At 33.2% G+C, this 13,854-nt stretch overlaps 1 non-coding gene across 1 annotated transcript; it reads right to left on the bottom strand.

Annotated features, from left to right (window-relative positions):
- Positions 1–10,974: 10,974 nt before the first annotated feature.
- LOC120622206 (small nucleolar RNA SNORD66) lies at positions 10,975–11,035 on the bottom strand. Its single transcript, XR_005658456.1, has one exon. It is a non-coding gene; the product is annotated as a small nucleolar RNA SNORD66 (small nucleolar RNA).
- Between the last annotated feature and the right edge of the window lie 2,819 nt (positions 11,036–13,854).

Genomic DNA, 13,854 nt, shown 5'->3' with positions numbered 1-13,854 from the left:
CTTGTTCTCTTCTTAAAATAAATACTCCTTGGGTATCTCTGTCATTATTATGATCAGTGAGTAATTTCCTAAGCCCCCAGCCCCACAGTCCTATTAATAGAATGCCTGTATTTTTATTTTTTTAATGCTGAGATATTTGCTCAGCAGTTGTTACAAGAATCTTTCTGGGTTTCCTTTGTATCCCAAACTGTAATCACAGTATTGTCCTTGTTATCATTTTAAATTTCTCTCCCTTCCCTTTAAGCATGACATGCCTGGGTCCACATTTCTGTGCTGCAAGGAATTCTTCATTGACCGTTCTTATAGTAGCTTTATCATCATACGGTCAAATTTCAATCTGAGAACATCCACTTGATTGTCTAAGGCTCTTCTTACTGCAGCACATCTCCCTGTCTGTAGAATGCACAGTTGCTATTTTCACATGTCTGAATTCTGACTGCATCTTGCAATTATGTGCATTTGTCGATTTTATCTGTATTTTGATATACTGAATATCCCATTTAAGCAGCAGTGAGGAATCTGAAACTCACAGAAATTAGGCAAACTTCTCAGTATCCCTCAGTTAATAAGTGACTGAGCTACCTTACTCATGTAAATCTCTTTAATATGGAAATATATTTTTAAATCAAAATTTGTCCATGTCACTCACTTCTCTGCTTAAATTTTTAAATTGCTGCCTATCACCTAAAAGATTAAGTCTAAATTCTTAAGTGTGATACACAAGCCTTTCTATAAATTGGCCCCTTTTCATAGATCTTGCTTCATTTCTTGCTGTTTTATACCACAAACTTTTTACACAATATGTCACTTCACACAATATGTCACTTCACAGTTGTGTTCTTTTATTTGTACAGTTTCTTTTGACAGAAATGCCGGCTCTACAATTTTCTTACATTTATAGTTCTTAAAGTCTTGACTCATTTCTGTTCTTGATGCTAAGAATAACTGGATGGTTTAAGTGTTCCTCTTCTGAGCACTACAGTACTCTGAATATTTGCCATGTTATGTATACTATATTACATAGAAATCAGAGGTGCTTTGTCTTTGTCTCTTCTGCCAACATATAAACTATTTGAGGGGAGCACATTTATTTTTATTATTTCATCATTACTATTTCACCATGCCTGTCATATAATTGGTGTATAATAAATATATTAAAATAAGTTTTTTAATAAACCTGAATCAAGGAAAGGAGGACCAGATCTGTTGAAGAGAAAAGGGACTGAATTGTATTTAGCATGAATGTAGTTAATTTACATGTTAATCAGATGTTAATTTATATGTTAATCAGATGTGGAAGGGGTCTAATTTTCAACATTTTCAAGAAAACCATCAGTTTTAAAGTGGCATAATACTGACGATGATGATAACTTTTACTAAATACTTGTTCTAGGCTAAGCTTGGTAATATATTGAATAATAAATTATTCACAACAGCTATGCAACAGAGGCACAATGAATATCCCAATTTTCAAGTGAGGAAATCGAAGAACAGAAAAGTTAAGAAATTTGCCAAATAATGAACATTTAATAAATGATGAAAATGGAGACCAAAGTACTGTAGTCTGACCCCACACTCCATGAACATAACCACAACACTAGCATCTCAGTGTCCCAGTTTTCATGTAAGAATAAGTGATCCCGGTGATCAAAGCAAAACTGATATGAGCAATTCCAGAAGTTCTAAGCTCCATGTTCAAAAAATTATTACAACTGAGGACTATATGCTTTCATAGAATATTAAAAGTTGTTACAACAAACCTAACCACAATAGGGCATTTTCATAGTCCAATGAACTTCCTGTTGGAGAATAGACTTAGTTTTAGATGTCAATAAACAAGGTATTACAAAGAGAAAAGGAGATCTTGACCAGATCTAGAACCATAGTGCAAGAAGGAGCCATTGCTACTAGGGCTGGAAGAACAAAGGGAAGATGTTGGGATTATTAAAACCCAGAAGCTTACAAGAAGAGACTATCATCTGAACAGGAGCTGGTGCTTTGTTAGTGCTGGTGCCTAAGGAAACTAGAAGTCTGTCTTTTTGAAACTAAGACTCAGACATTTGAAAAGTCTGGCTGGGACTGTTATCTTTGAGGAGGCAAAATAAAACTGATTCTGGGAGGGTAGAAAACAACTAGAAACTGGGAAAAAATGCAGTTGCCAAGTGAAAACCTGTGAGGATGTGTGAGGATGATACCGATAGGAAGGAACAAACCTTTACAACTACTGCATTCTCTTTTCTAGTCTTTCACTAGCACCCCCTATTGGTGAAGCCTACCATGGCAAAAAAAAAAAAAAGGAAGGAAAAAAAATACTGTTTGAGTTTCTAGCACCACAAAGCAGAATGTAAACAGGTGAATGTGGAACTGTGAGACCAGCTGAGTAAGAGCACATATAATTTGTACTGTTAATTGAACTTGCCAGTTTTTGTATTTGAAAAATAATAGACCAGCAAAGAATGGAGATCTAAGAACTAGAACATAGAAAATGTGATGTATATTCTTCTATAATTTTATCTTTTATGTCACAAATTATTCAGTTCAGGACAAAAGGGGAACATTTTAAAGAAATGAATTGTCTTTTCTACAGCATCACAGAGTCACAAATTCTCCTTTAGGTTAGATTTCATTTGAATTTTTAATGGAGATACTACTATCTTTGGAAAATTTTATGCCTTAATACCACTTTAATATTGTCTCTTTATATTTCATATCCTTCATATTTGCCTATTTTGTTTAAATATATTACTTTTGAACGTACTGAATTTTCACTTATAGCTATTAAGCTGTTTCGTGAATATGTTCCATTTCTCCGTTGAAACTGGAGTTTCTCTAGAAGTGTTTGTGTAACTCACTCCTTATTAGCTGGATCCCTGTTTACCCTGTTTCATTACTTTATATCAAGTAGGATGTTAATAAAACTTAATTTTAAATTCCATAATTGCCGGAAAATATGTTTCTAAAAATCTATTTAAAATATAATTAGAATTAAGGGTGGCCGGTGTGCAGTTCTAAACACTGGGGAAACAGAAATGAGCAAAACAACTAAAAATTGAGGTGTCCTCACTGAGATTACCTTACAGTACACTTTACAGTACACTTTGGATGTATGCACTTGTAGAAAATTATCAGGCAACACTAGTGCAGTATTTCAGTGTAGGAAAAAATTGTTGCCTCTTGCATGAATTTAATCTACTTTCTTCAATCCATGACAAAGATTGACATGTTTGAGAAAAACAGATATTGATACACATCTAAAAGACAGAGAATTATTTTCACGAAAATTAATTCTTGACTATCAGATTTTGCTTCAGATTAGGGTAATTTTTCAAGCCAAATCACTAATTAAAAATGATGAAATCACCTTTCAACTAGTTCTGATGGTCTGTCTACTCTGGGAAGGAGAGCATGGGATTGTTGCTCTTCTGCTTGGAATATTTTTCCTGTTTGTAACAGTAAATCCAATATCAAACCTATATGCAACCCAGTGATACCCTCTACCATTCCAAGGGAAGTACCTACCTCTCTAATGTGCTATTACTATACAATGTAATCACCTTAAAATTCATCTAGCGTATTATACTGTATTTATTTGTTTGTTTGTATACTTATATTTTTATCCATTTTGATAGGTTGGGAACTCCTAAAATGTAAAGTGTGTTAACGATATGCCCATTTTTATTTCACTAAAGCACAAAGGATGATGTTAGGCACATTTAGGCTCATATAGTAAGATAGTGTTTTATTAAATGAATGAGTGTCATACAAAATGTTGGAAGTCCAAAGACTGGTCTTGAGTGATATTATAAATTGTTTGATATGTTTTATTTCTATTTTAATAAAATGTTTATTTCATTAATCTATATTATAATATTCTGTAATGGAAAATAGTTCTTTTGGAGGGGGAGGAGAGGGAAGGCGCTACATAGAACTGAGTGTCTTCCAGAATGTTGAAATCATATAATCCTCCCACTAAAAAGAACATTTTTCTTATTACTAAAACTTAGAATTGAATAAGTGTGTCTTAGATAGATTGCAACACAGGCTGCTTCTCTTGGTAGACTTTAAATGTCCAATATCTTCATGACTGGTAGATGTAAATGATAGGATGGGTGTTAAGAAGTAAAGGACCCAGGCTAGTATATTTTGATTTTTCAACTTGATATCTTAAATGAAATAAAGATTTCATTGTGGTGCATAAGCAATACATTAAAAACCAGCTTTTACATCATTCAATTGGTAATGGGTATTATTATTCTTTAGTAAAGCTTTCCTGAAAATTCTTCTTCTTTTCAACTTTTCCAGGAGGAAGAAAGGGAAGGTTTTGTCTACACTTGATTCTCTGTGCACAGCTGCAGGAGTGGTGTTAACATAGAGTGAGAGGTCCCCCACGAGACATTCAGGAATTGATGGAGAAGGTCATGTGGACAAGAAGCCCCTTTTTATCAGGATATTCATCTTCCAGGGTGAGTTGAGAATTTGGGGTGTTTTTTTTCAATTCAAGAATGTGAAAGCTCTCTAACTCCTGGTTTATAATTTCACCCACACCTAGACCTTTTAAAAATCGAGTGCTTGTCTATAATGTGCAGGGGTGTACTTAGTGATGACTATCAGTGCTTCAAGAAAGTGTCAGAGCAGATGACTTGCTCATCAAGAATTGCATGCATATCAACGAGTGGACTGAGAGCCAGAACTGACAAGCTTTGTTTATGGTCATAAGTCATTATCAATTAACAGTTTGGGTGACTAGAATTCACCATGACAGGCAATAAGGGCTAAATGCAAAAAGTGTCACTAAGATATTTGTTTAGAATAATCTGGGAGTTCCTAAATAATACTAATAGATCTAGCTGAGATTTTCAAAATATTGATTTTCCATCAGATGTATTATAAAATATTAAAATATAAAAAAATAAAAAATAGTAGTTTTTTTTTAAATTTTACCAAGTGAATTTTCTATTAAACTACCAAATGAATTCATGCACATTTTAAAATTTATTCCATTATCCTAATAATGTTGGACATGATTTAAAACTTAGAGAAAATAGACTTCGTATTTTTGGTATTTATGATCATACTGTCCTTAAGGCTTTTTCCAGTATATTAGAGCTTTTCACAAGAGAGACTTCATTATAGTAGCTCAAGCCAGTAAGAATTTATTTATCTCATGCAAAAACAAATCCTCAAGTAGTACTCTAAGACTGAAATTTTGCCTAATGACAGGGAATGGTCTCCTTCTATCTTCTGCTACATTTACCTTAACAATGACTATTGCACTCCCAATAATTACCAGCATTCTAGAAAAGAAGAAGGAAAAGCCAGCAAGGTGGGGCCAATTGACCACTCCTTTCATTTTGTGGGCTAGAAGTGAATCGCATGAACACTCGTAGGTTCCAAGGGGGTTAAAAAAATAATTACAGCCTCTATTTGAGAGGCAGGGTAAAAGCCATTTCCTGTTGAGGGAGCCAAACTACAGTACCTGTCACATTTTCTTCTGAAATTCCACTATATTGTTATCATCTCAAACCTATGGCTAACTTTTCTTATGCTATACTGATTTCTTTGCATTAAAATTCATTTAAATGCTACTACTTTGTAGTTGCAATGGTAATGTATATCACAAAATTTCCAATTAAATACCCAATAAGTTAAGCAAAAACTTAAAAAAAAATGAGCATTGAGGTAAATAAGGTGGTATATTTTAGAAAAAAAAAAAGATCAATAGCAGGCTTTGTGATGGTTGAGACATTCTTTTACAGCCTACACACTCTCTGTCATGTGAGAGAAAAAAGCAGCATTAATGACTACAAAGAATATATGAAGAATATTTTATTCCTGGTCTCTTCTCTATAATATTGGCTCCTTCTTTTTCAGCTCTAATCTTTTGCTGAGTATGACCTAAGGCTGCCAGATTTTTTTCTCATATTGGTGAGTTATTTTTTTGCATCTCTTCCTAGAGTTCAATGGGGATATAATATGACTGGGGTTAGAGGGAAATGGACAGTGCCAATTCTGTAATGTCATGGATAGTAGTTATCTGTCAACAACCTGTATGTGGAAGATAAGGTTAGTATGATCACAGCGAGCAGCAAATGCTAGTGGTGATTTATTCTTTCTTAAGCTATACTAGTAAAAAAAAAAGCCTATACTATCATATTTAAGCAATAAATCTCTCTCTCTCTCCCCTCCCTCCCACTGTCCCTCTGTCTCTCTCTCACTGTCCCTCTGTCCCTCTCCTTGTATATACGTACACAAATTCTATTGGTTTTGTTTCTCTGGAGAACCTTGAATAATACAATATATGTCTTATTCTTTCTGCCTTTCATTTGTCATTTGATCTAATAAAAATATTACATTTCTAATTATTTATCTTATATGTATACATATATCTATAACCATATATATGTATATTTATAAATATAAATGTGTGTGAGTATATATATACATATATACATATATATACATATATACATATATACATATATACGTATATATACTGTAACATATATATATACTGTAACATATATATATGTGTGTGTGTGTGTGTATATATATATATATATATATATATATATATATATATATATATATATACTGTAACATTACTCCAATTAAAAAAAATCTTATTGACTCTGAAAGTTTACTTATGTTACATTCCAGTCAAAAATCCCCATACCACATCCCTTTTGATTTCTATTAATTTTGTTTGGTTCTTCTTGTTTTTGAAGTTAACATGGATGTGATCATGCAATATATGATCTTTTGTGCCTAAGTTCTTTCACTGGTCATAATATCGTTGAGATTGATACAATTTATTGCCTAAATCAGTAGATCATTTTTTTACTGATGAGTAGTTTTCTAAAGTATAAAGATACACAATGTATTTACCTATTCTCTGAGTATCTTAGTTGTTCTCAGATTCTGTCTGCTATGAAAATAGTTGTTATGAACATTTTTGTACCCATCTTCTTATGGACATTTTTCTTCATTTCTCTTTAGTAAATTCCTAATTGGGAAATCATAACATACATCACAGGACATACAAATTTCTAAGATAATTTTTTTAAATCTGCTAGTTTCCCAGAGTGGCTATACCATTTTACACACCCACTTGCATGCATGGGAATTCCAATTGTACTACATAGTCACAACCCTTAGAATGGTAGGTATCCTTATCCATTGAAAAGGCACATATTTTCATTTATTTTGAGCTTCCTTAGTTTCTTTCAATAATATTTTATAGTTTCAAGTATAAAAGCTGATACTTCTTTTTAAAAATTTATTCCTATTTTATAATATTTGATGTTATTAGAATATAATTTTATTTTTTTTTCAATTATTCATTGAAGGTATATAGAAATACAATTAATTTGTGTGTATGTATCTTGTATCTTTCAACCGTGCTGAACTTGTTTATTATTCTTAGTACTTTTCTAGTGGATTTCTTAGGATTTCTATATATAAGATCATGAAATGTGCAAATAGATAGTTCTACTTCTTCCTTTTCATCCGAAGGCCATTTATTTATCTTTCTGGCCCTGGTTAGATCCTCAAGTACATTGTTGACTAGAAGCGGCCACTAACACTTGTTCCTTATCATGTTCCTGATCTTAAGGTGAACAGATTCTATCTTTACCTATTACAAATGATGTTTGTTGTTTTTCATAGATTTACTTTGTCAAGTTAAGGAAGTTCCCTTCTATTCCTAAATTGTTGAGTGTTTTTATTAGGGTATTCTTGTTAAACTCTAAAGGGCAATCTTGTCAAATTCTTCATCTGAGGTGGGATTTTGTTGGATAGAGTGTTCCACAGATATGTTAGGTCTAGTTGATTTACAATATCGTTCAAAACTTTTATTCCCACATTGACTTCTGCCTGTTTGTACTATCCACTATTGAAAGTGAGTTATTGAAGCCTCAGCTATCATTTTTACATTGCCTATCCCCACTTTGATTCTGCTAGTTTTTGCTTTATATAATTTGGAGCTCTACTTTTAGGTATATTCGTATTTATATCTTTCTGATATATTGACCTTCCCATAATTAAAATGGTCTTCTTTAGGTTTCTAGTAACCTTCCTTTTTTTTGCCTTTAAGCCCATTTTATCTGATGGTAGGATAGTTACTCTACTCTTTTTGGTTTACTTTTTACATGATATGTAAGTTTTTATCCTTTCACTTTTAACCTATTTGTGTTTAATGTAAAGTGTGTCTCTTATAGATAGCTTATAGTTTGGATCATTTCTTTAATCTGTTCTATAAGTCTCTGACAGTTGATTGGGAGTTTAACCCATTTATATTCAATGTAATTTCTAATAATGTAGAATTGACATCTGAGATTTAGCTATAATTTTCTGTGTATCTTATGTCTTCTTTTGTGCCAAATTCAGGCTTGGTAAAGAGAATTATTAATTATCTAGAGTTCCTTGGCTTTGAGCTTTATGCAGTAACTGATGGACTACTGGAGTTCTTATTGTTTACATACTTCAGTTTAATTTAGACAGATCAAGAGATTAAAGAAAAACTTAATTATAAGAATTATAAGAAAATCTAATACAGTGTAAGTGATCCTCAGTTATTTTTCAGTCACTCAAGATTGAATACATGTGAAATAAAATAAATTTAAAATCAAATTACAGCATTAGGATATTAATTTGCAAATTTCCATGCATGTTTATAACATCTTTTTTTGTTTGTTTTGAAAGTAAAAAGAATTTCAGTTTTTGTCTATTTCTGTATATATGGAATAATAATCAGTGGAGGTATAATCAAATCAGTATTAGAAAGAATAATTTTTTTCTTACATTCATTGTGATGAATTATAAAGCTGTAAAGAAAGGTGCAGCTTTAATTCAGCTCTCTCATGGTTGAACATTTTTTAATCAACATAGCCACAGGGTATCTAATTTTCTCCTTTTGGTATGATTCTGTATTCAATAACAATTACAGTTAATAATGGCTATGATAATAGATTCTACATTTATTGAAACTGTACTCTGATCCAGGCTCTAAGCTATTAGTGTCACATTCTCATATGTTTACATGCCTGCCTTTCTTATTCTCTCTCTCTTTCTCTCTCTCTCTCTCCCAGTTTCTTCCTGTCTCCCTAAACTCAGCTTCTTCACTCAGCCATAGGGACTACTGATTTATAAATGTTTCTCAATCATTAATAAGATTTGTTTGTGAAAGAAAAAAGTTGGCAGTCATAAAATAGTGTGTGCTGGAGTTTGAGATTCATGATTCATTCACTAGGAGCAAACTGAACTGTGGTCTGCCAAAGTGGATGTATTAGTCAGTGTTCTACAAAGAAAGAGAACCAATAGGATGTGTGTGTGTGTGTGTGTGTGTGTGTGTGTGTGTGTGTGTGAGTAGAGATCAGAGAGCAGAAAGAGAAAGAGAGAGAGAGAAGGGATTTCTTTTAAGAAATTGGCTCATGCTGCTGGGAAGGCTGAGAAGTCTAAAATCTGCAGGGTAGGTTAGAGACCAGGGTACAGACAATGCTATAGTACAAATCCAAAGGCTGTCAGACCAAAATACATGGGGAAAAGCCGACACTGCAAGTCCGAAGCTCATCTGCTTGAAGAATTCCATCCTGCTTGTGGGTGGTCAGTGTTTTGTTCTACTCAGACCTTTAGCCTATTGCATGATTCCTACTCACATTATGGAGACTGATCTGCTGCACGCAGAGTCCACCAACTTAAATGTTAATCACATCCAAAAACATCTTCACAGAAACATCTAGAATAGTGGATGACTATATACTTGGACACCATCATGGCCTAGCACATCTTGTCAACTTTGCATTCAAATGCATTTCCTTAAACCATATTTAATCTCCAAATAAAGATAATCAAAGTCACACTTTCACCTAACATGATACAACTATCCTACATACAACAGAAAACATACTCTTTGCCTAGAAGAGGATGAAAAGTGCTTAAATAATGTTTATTCTCTTTGATATCTCATAACTATGATGTAAAGTTACCAATACTTAAATACTATGACATAAAGTCATTACAGCTTATGTTACATGATAGGGAGATAAGAGAGGAAATAAAAGAGATAGTTATATATGCATATGTAAATATATATGATGTGTATATATTTTATATATATATATCACACACAAATATATATTAATCACATAAACATATTCATAACAAAATAAGGAAGAAATACTCATGATAATTACAGTTCTTATTTCTGTAGCTGGTCACATGATCATAGCTGGTATTAATAACTACCTTCTTACACTACCATTCCGTATTCCCTTTGCATTCAGCAAGCACCTCAGCTGGTCCCGGTTCTTTACCTGGTTAGGTGACCCAAACTTTCATTCCGTAAGGGCCTGGGCTATTAGTAGACTTGCCTGGATTGGATTGCTGTAATTTTCCATTGATTTTAATCACAAGGCATGGTAATATGAAGAGACAGACACTCTGAGTGACCTCCTGCATTCTAGATACATTCTCCCTTGTCTCTGCTGTGGGGGAGCAGTCCAATTTCCCCTGATAGTCAAGATCATCTACCCTCGACAACACAGTAACTCCCTTTTTGCCTATTGATTCAGAGTCATGAAATTTTAAAGTGACCAAGTGGCAGTCTCAACTTGTAGTTCAACGGAGTCATTGTTGTGCCTCCTCATGGAAGCATTCTTCCCTCTAGAAATAAGACCCCTAGGTCAGCAGCGTATAAAGTCACAGGGATGGGAAGCAAACATTTTGCTCATGGTCACTAGGGGTAATAGAAACTGATGCGACTCCCACTCCCCCACTTTCATTCCTGTGCCTGTGCTCCCTGGCTGTCTGAGAAACAGCGCCATGCTTTGGACACCGATTCAGAGCACATACAGCCTCCCAGAGAACCTTGCACCAATCTAGCCAGCACTATACTGAGGCTTAAAAAGGCCATTCTACTGATTTAATTTTAATCTCTTCCAAAAATACGCTCACAGAAACATCTGAAATAATATTTGACCACATTATGTGGGCTCTGTGGCCCAGCCATGTTGACACATAAAATTAATCATCACAATGGATGTAATTCTTTCAGACATTAAACTGAATTAAGAGTAATTGTCCATCAGTTAAGCAATAGTGATGTGAAAAGAAAAGAGGGTGCTCTCCACCATCACATACTGAAATGGATATTTTAGATTTCCTGGGCTACTTATTACATTAAGCAATTTATTCTGATGGGCCTAAATCATCGTTTCATGAAGCTGTGTTCTTCCTTATCTAACATATTTAAAACCACATAATTTCCACTAGCCCTCAAACTTCCTTGACACCAAGTTCTGAACTGATTATGAGTTCCATTTCGTGAAAACTTCCTTTTTCTTCTGTGAACAGAGCACCATTCCATGTTCTGGTTTGAATGTTCCTGGTTTGCAAACTGTCTTTTCGGTGTGTGCGCAATGAATTTTACCAGTTACCACTTTAGTGATTTATTTGCTTCATTTCTGCTGTTTCTGAATTTTTTGACAACGTAGTAATCAAGAAAATTCAAATTAAGACAACTATGATGCTAGATTTTACAACTATGATGCTAGATATTTAATTAGCATAGCAAAAGTTAAGAAGTTTTAAAATATAAATGAGTGATATTATGGAACAAGAAAAAACTCTTATATGTTACTGGAGGGTAATGTGTTACAAAAACCTTGAAAAAGAATTTGGCTTTATCTTATACATTTTAACACACCCACCGTTCGAATCAAGTAATTTCATTCCTAGATGTAAAACCTACATAAGTCTTAGACATGGACATGAAGAAAAATACACAAAAATGCTCAGAAGCAAAATTATTCATAAGAGCAAAACATCTGGAAATAATGTCCATTAACAGAATGATACACAAGTAAATTGTGATATAATAAAAAATTGAACATTATAAAAATTGAAAATAAGTAAATTGGATTTATAAGGATGACATGGATTATTTTAGAAACAAAGTTTAGTAAAAATAGAAAATCATAAAATGGTATTTTTGAGTGATGCTATTTCATAAGGTTGTAAAACAAGGAAAATGCTTGATGAATTAATTAGATGTGCATATATATGTACATGGCTACACAAACTGTGAAATATTGAAATAAGACAAGGAAATGACATCAGCTAGATTTGAGATTAAGGCAGTATACACATGTATATTTGGCAATGTTTTGTTCTTAAATATGTGATCAATTTAAAGGTGTTCATTTTAGTATCATGTATCATAACTTATAATACATGTGTTCTTTTTCTGGCCCATGTATTACATAATAAACTGTTACATAGAAAAACATTAACTATAAAATGAAAAGAAATAGACTTGGAAGAAAAAATGGTCTAATTTGCTTGTCCATGCCTGGCACTAATAATTCAAAAGCCAAAACATGAATAATAATGTTTGTAGCCTATACCAACTTTAGCAACTTTGTGGTTTTACCCAGGACTGCAGTCTGGCCTGAGAAAGAAAATGAAATAAGTAAAAATTGTTCAACCGACTAATGCCTGAAATTCTCATACATTGAAACTCAGTCACTTTTGCGGTGAGCCTTGTCTTGCATTAAAGACTTTCTAATCATCAAAATGCTGCCTTGTCAATCCCCCATACCTGCAGAACCAGCTGTGGCCAAGTGCTGAGGTTTGTTGGACACAGGTCAGCACAGTCTGTTCACCCAGCCTGTGCAGCTTGCATTGCTTAAATTTGCACCTGTTATGAATATTCACCTGTCTGTGCACACCTACTGTGACAGCTGCATCAAGAGGCTAGTTCTCACCATAGAATGTTTTCATCTCAAAATATCATTCGTTTTGCTAGTTTCTCAAGGTTTTCTTGCCAAGGCCGAATGTGTTAGACTGTGTAGATAATAATTTCGCATACATTGTTAAAATCCACACTTTGAAACAATTAGGAAGTAAATATCAAATGAGATAGAGATCAAAATATACGTGATATGTTATGTTGTATTGTTTGTGTTGTGTTGTTATAGGAGACTGCATCTTGTGCCTGAAACCAAAATGTTCTTTTTGATACTTCCTCACCACCACCCTATACATTTGGACCCATCAAATGGGATGGGTATTTTCCCAGCCAGCTTCATAGAAGATTGTACTCTTTCTTAGATAGGGTTGTTAAAGATGTAGCACAGTTTTATATTTTATTGGTAAGACTGTAAATTGTTAGAAGCATTTTGAAATATTGTCATTATCTTATAAACTTAAACATGCACATTCCCTGTATTATGTGAGGATGTTTATAGCAAAATTATATACAAATACACATGCCCACACAAATACATAAATACTCATGTATACCCCAACTCTAAATATGTATACCAGGAGTATAATATATATAAATGTAAATACAATTATGGGCATTTATATGGAGAAAGTTGACAATGATATTTTCTAAATTATAGATCATTTATTATATGCACTAGTTTATTACATAATTGTTGGATAAAAGTATAAAAGTTATCAAATATATAACAATGCTCATTTTGTACTGGTCAACATGGTTTATATTGTTCTTAGTCTCATCAACTGTATCTTTATAATATTTTATGTGCGTGGAAGATTTGCCCAGTCTAGGTTGGAATCAACTGCTTTATTTTCAGTGTGAGCTGTAACTCAAGCTCTAAATATTATTTGATGATGTAAATATGCCTACATGTTTGAGGGCTACAAAAATAGAGAGATATAGGTACTGCTTTGAAGAAGCTAACTGAGAAATAGAAGGAGAAAGACATCAAAACAAATGCAATAAAATTTTATACATGTTATAGTATAAATCTGTATAGGACATTCTAGGGGTTGAAAAAGTGATAGGTACAATTTATATTTGAGAATACTGTGTCAAGAATGGCTTTT

This window comes from Pteropus medius, unplaced genomic scaffold, assembly GCF_902729225.1.
Source record: "Pteropus medius unplaced genomic scaffold, Ma_sr-lr_union100, whole genome shotgun sequence".
Lineage (NCBI taxonomy): Eukaryota > Metazoa > Chordata > Mammalia > Chiroptera > Pteropodidae > Pteropus > Pteropus medius.
This window is presented reverse-complemented; position numbering and strand designations above follow the sequence as displayed.